Genomic DNA, 6,000 nt, shown 5'->3' with positions numbered 1-6,000 from the left:
ATTTAGCTGCACTTTCTCTACACATTCTAATTCCTTAAATGGCTCGATTCATTACTTTAGTATTAAGATTACTTTATTTTTTTAGACGTTTATTATCCAGTCTGCAGCAGTTATTTTTCCTGTCTGCACATCGATTCTATACTAGGTGACGGCCGGGGGTTTTAGTTTGTGTTTGTTGTTTTGAAGAATGGATTTGGCAGGTAATAGGATAAGGAAGCCTCAGAGGGATCACTAACACTTAGTACACTCAGCCTCATGATGACTAATCCCTACTTTCTCCATCCACACGGATAGATCACCGTCACCTCTAAAACCTTAATGATGTAAAATCAGCGACATCTCAGCTCCTTTTACCCCAGGGATGTGTATCAGGCTTTCAGGACCGCCGCTCATTTAAACTTGTTTTTGTTGTTGCTTGTGATTTTGTAAACTGTTGTGTTATTATCTGGAATGGAGATGCGGAAGGAGCACCGCGGGAGGGTTAAACCTTCATTATAATGAATAGACTGTTAGTTGTGTTTAGTGTTCAGTACAGTGATGAAGATTGTGCCTTGCTCAAGGGCACCTCAGTCGTGGTATTGCCGGCCAGAGACTCGAACCCACAACCTTAGGGTTAGGAGTCAAACTCTCTAACCATTAGGCCACGACTTCCTCCCTTTATTCAGTGTCATCACATATACACACACGGGTGATTAGTGTTTGAGTAAGTCTACCACCTCATTGTATTTGATTATTATTAACAATTTTGAAGTGATTATTGTTATTATTCTTGTATTATTATTGATTACAGTCCTTTAGGCTTTACAGGCTTTAAGCTCTTCACCTCCTGCTCCTCCTCCTGCTCCTCTTCTTCCTCCTCTTCCTAGCACAATGTGTAACACCAACCCTGATGTCTGCTATGAAAGTGTCGGTCTTTCTGATGTGTATCAGGTGTGTGATATGTGTGTTCTGTGCTGGGCTTCATTCTCACATTAGATTAAAAAAAGCCAGCTAACTGTACTAGCTACATTCACTCGCCCGACATTAGCTGTTTACTTTTACAGATCTGTTCAATATTGTTTGTGTAGCACTTATAACAATGAAAATATTTGCAAAGAAGGTTTACAGAAACATGTAAATGCAGAATATGAATTTTGTTTGTAGCCTAGTGGTGAAGGTATTGGATTACCAATTGGAAGGTTGTGAGTTCGAATCCCACGTCCACTAAGCTGCCACTGCCGGATCCCTTGGCCAAGGTCCTTAACCCTCAATTGCTCAGTTGTATAAAAGGATTAAGGGTGTCTGCTAAATGCTGTAAATGTAAATACTGGTCTGTAAAACATCAGTGTAATGTAACTGAAGGTCAGCACACAGACCTTTACACTTCTGTTATAATGACATGAGGAAGTGGATAAATTTGACTGTAGAAAGTCACATGATGCATTCTGGGATCTGACTGGATGTTCTGTGATACTCGACATGTAAACTGCCTTATTGCTGACATGGTCACGCTCTGTGTGTGCTATTGTTGTGCTCATAACTCCATGATTTAAATAAAAACAGAAATAACTGTGGTGAGAAAATGAACATGTCTAGCATGAATCAGTACGAGTAGCGTGATAGAAGAAGGACAAATAACACCATGACGGACGGAGCACGATCAGGTGTTTGTGGAGTGAATTGAGACGGTGTGAGTGTTTTATGTTTTAAGTTCATCTTGCAATCGAAATAGAGGAGAACTCGTAGTGAAGAGAAAAATTCTAGCGTTCTAGAGACACAAGACCAAATTTATAGCTGATTTCATTTCCTGTTTGGTAGTTTTGTTATTTGTGGTTGTCTAGCACAGAGGGGCTCAAGACGTAGAAGAAGAACTAGACCCTTGATGAACTGTTTTTCATTTAATGTCTGACGTGTTTAACTTTCACAGCATTGTGATGTACATGGATGCTATAACTCCAACATGCACGCTTCAGACTTGATTAATGAAAATATAAGAAATAAATCACAGGTTATGTTAATCAGGCAGTAAATGTCGTCATCATCAGGCAGATTTCCTTGTGAAATACCCAGGATGACTTTTACTGAATTCAGCACGCTAAATGAGCTAAAACACAGGACTGCAGCGACTACTTGGCCAATGGGCCTGCTAATCTATGTATGGTTTAATTTCTTTGTAATAAGAAATTTTAAATAAATATTAAAGTAGATTTTATAAACCTGGTAAAGTGCAGTGAAAGGGGATACTGGGGTGTGTTTAGGGTTTAATTCAAAGACATGCTCTGAGCTGTTGGTTTCAGATATCTGTATCCTGTTAAACACTGTTTTCCATAAAAAGTTTTTAATAAGCACTTTTTTGTTCATTAGTGTGACCCAGCAACATTTTCTACTTAGCGGTTAGTATGTGTGAAGTGGAGAAGTCTTTAATTTCACAGCTCTGCTTATTAACTGTTATTATGCACTATTAACCACTGTGGTAGCTCAGTGGTTAAGGTGTTAGACTACTGATCGGAAGGTCATGGGTTCGTACACCAGGACCAAGCTGCCATTGCTGGGCCCCTGAGCAAGCCCCTTAACCCTCAATTGCTCAGTTGTAAGTCACTCTGGATAAGGGTGTGCTAAATGCCATAAATGTAAATTAACTGATTATTCTCAGTCAGTTAATAGGAGCCAATGTCCAAGCATGTAATTAACTCTATATTATCTGTTATTATGTCAGGATTTAAAATTGTACCTTTTTGCTCTACATGAGGCAACATGTGAATAGAACATCACAGATATGTGAATAGAAAATATCCAGATGTCGAAGCCTAATGGTTAGAGAGTTTGACTCCTAACCCTAAGGCTGTGGGTTCGAGTCCCGGGCCGGCAATACCACGAATGAGGCGCCCTTGAGCAAGGCACCGAACCCAACCCAACTTTTTTTGTCACACTTTAAATGTTTCAGATAATCTATATAGTTCACAATCAATACATCCCTTAAATAAGACCTGAGTGACAAAGTGAAGGAGACCAAAAGATCTTCAAAAGCTACACATCATGCCAAGATCCAAAGACATTCTGGTACAAATGAGAAAGAAAGTAATTAAGATCTAGGGTTAGTCTGGAAAAGGTTATAAAGCCATTTCTAAAGCTTTGGGTCTCCAGTGAACCACAGTGAGAGCCGTTATACACACATGGGGAAAACATGGAACAGTGGTGAACCTTCCCAGGAGTGACCAACCGACCAAAATTACCCCGAGAGAGTAGCGACGACTCATCCAAGATGTCACCAAAGACCCCACAACAACATCCAAAGAACTGCAGGCCTCACTTGCCTCAGTTAAGGTCAGAGTTCATGACTCCACCATAAGAAAGAGACTGGGCATAAATGGCCTGCATGGTGGAGTTACAGACTAAAACCCCCGCTGAGCAAAAAGAACATAAAGCTCGTCTCAGATCTGCCAGAAAACATCTTGATGATCTTTTGGGAAAATACTCTGTGGACTGATGAGACAAAAGTTGGACTTTTTGGAGTCGTGTGTCCCGTTACATCTGGTGTAAAAGTAACACCGCATGTCAGAAACAGAACATCACACCAACAGTAAAATATGGTGCTGGTAGTGTGATGGTCTGGGGCTGTTTTACTTAATCCTGAAGGACAAAGTGCTGCCTTCTGTTCGTGACCTCAAGCTGAAGTGAACTTGGGTTCTGCAGCAGGACAATGATCCAAAACACACCAGCAAGTCCACCTCTGAATGGCTGAAGGAAAACAAAATGAAGCGGCCGAGTCAAAGTCCTGACCTGAATCCTATTGAGACGCTGTGGCAGGACCTTAAAAAGGTGGTTCATGCTCGAAAACCCTCCGATGTGGCTGAATTACAACAATTCTGTAAAGACGAGTGGACCAAAATTCCTCCACAGCGTTGTAACAGGATTGCAGTTGTTACTGCTAAGGAAGGACCAACCAGTTTAGGGGGCAAACACTTTTTCACACAGGGCTGTTTGGGTTTTGTTTACTCTTAATAATAAAAACCTTCATTTAAAAACTGCATGTTGTGTTTACTTGTGTTTATCTATAATATTTAAATTTATTTGATAAGCTGAAACATTAAAGTGTGGCAAACATGCAAAGGAATACAAAATCAGGAAGGGGGCCAACACTTTTACACACCACGGTGTGTGTGTGTGTGTGTGTGTGTGTGTGTGTGTGTCTATATATCTGAATATGTATAATGTAGAGTGTTTTAAAACTGTTCTCTTGGGCACTGCTCATCATCTCATCACATCTCCTTTTTAACCTTTCTTCTGCTCCACAGTAGGGCTCTGGTAAGGAAAGACACTTTAGATTTATTATACTGTGTGTGTCTGTGTGTGTCTGTGTGTATGTGGACATAAGAGCTATGGAATGTTTCCATTAAAATGGGAAAGGCTGCTTCAGCTTTTTTCAGAGTAGCCTCTTTCTGTTCTTGGCAGACTAGAGAAGAACTTTGATGTGGTCTTGTGCCGATGTTCCTCAAGATTAAATGTGCGCTGGTTTCTGAGGTCATCCTGGAGAACTTTAGCCGTACTATCAACTCCAATTAGTCTGCTTATTTTATACATCACACTTCTGCTGAAATGTGATTGGCTAATTTCATGGATGTAGAATTAAGGTCATTATCATAAATGAAACCATCATAGTTTCTCTTTCTGTATCTAGATTCCACTGAGAATAAACTGGTACTGGAAATGTTTTAGACGTTACAGTGATTAAATTCCTGAGAAAAGAGTCAGTGTACCTGAAATGGTTCAATAGAAAGTGATTTAGTTTTATTGAAAAGATGTCAGTAATGGAGAATATACAGTACAATAAAAATCAAAACACCAATCTCTGTACAGTATGTGTGTGTCTGTGTGTGTGTGTGTGTGTGTGTTGTTTTGAGGTGTTTTAGAATATTCTGGTTTGGAAATGAAATACAGGGTTTATATGTATTTGTGAATGTGTCATTAGGTCAGAGTTTAATTGTTCTCTGTTCAGCCTGTTGATCCTGATAACTCACAGTTCCACAGGAAGTCGTTGTAAGGAGAAATGCACTTCTGGTGATTTAGAATTAAATTCTTGTTGTAATGTGTAGATTAAGTTCCCAAACATTTTGGGTAAATGACTCCAAATGGACAGGAAGAGCTGTGAACTCTCTACATTTATTAAACTTCCTGATATGTGATCTATCAAAACCTTTTATGATCTCACTGTCAGGTGCATGTGTCACCTAATGACGAAAAACCGAAGGAATGTTCTAGGAATCTATTCTATGCCGGGGTGGTGTGATGGCATCACACCCCACAACAAGCAGAACAACCTGATTTATACTTCCTGTAGGTGATTGCATGTGTGTGCAGAAGTAACAGTAACCTGTGTGTCATCGTTCACACACTCGCTGTGTATCTTGCGTACATCCGGGCGATTGTAAAACAACATGACACGTCAGAGCAAAAACATCCCTGTCCATCAGGTTTCAGAGTCAAACTGTGAAGTGTTAATCATGCTCATAAGCTCTGTGTCGCTCAGAAATTTCTGCTGGTATTAGGGCTGGACGATATTGGCTGAAAACTGTATCACGATATCAGTGTGTCATATCGGTCGATATCGATAATTATTTATATTTTTTATGACCCATTTAAAATAAGGACCAGGAGAAAAATCTATTAGTTTTAAACCTTTTTATTTGAAACTTAACCTTCCTCTGATCAAAATCCCCTCAGTTATTAAGACAGAAACGTCACCAACCAGGAAACCTCCAATAATTATAATGTAAACATGAGTCTAAAGTCACAATGAACACTTAACTATTATCTCTTAACATTTAAGGTGAGAAATGACAGAAAATGTAAGAAATGTTTAATAAAGTGTAATAAAATAGTGCAAAGTGTTAAATATAAACAGAGAAAGCTGAGAATTTATTGCAGGTTTAGTGTGAGGAAGTTCACTAGCTGCTTGTGCGGTGTTGTAACTACAGATGTTGTTGGATGAATACGGCTGTGCTCCAAAGGGTGAGCGTGGAT

The 6,000-nt window shown here is 39.5% G+C and overlaps 1 protein-coding gene across 2 annotated transcripts in view; it reads left to right on the top strand.

The window, feature by feature from the left end:
- Positions 1 to 6,000, top strand: part of erbin (erbb2 interacting protein) — a 55,653-nt gene that overhangs the window by 1,432 nt on the left and 48,221 nt on the right. The gene's annotated exons all lie outside the window — the stretch shown is intronic.

The sequence above is a fragment of the Tachysurus fulvidraco genome, chromosome 20 (genome assembly GCF_022655615.1).
Source record: "Tachysurus fulvidraco isolate hzauxx_2018 chromosome 20, HZAU_PFXX_2.0, whole genome shotgun sequence".
NCBI classification, from domain to species: Eukaryota; Metazoa; Chordata; class Actinopteri; order Siluriformes; family Bagridae; genus Tachysurus; species Tachysurus fulvidraco.
Note: the sequence above shows the minus strand (reverse complement) of the source record. Positions and strands in the feature narration are given on the sequence as shown.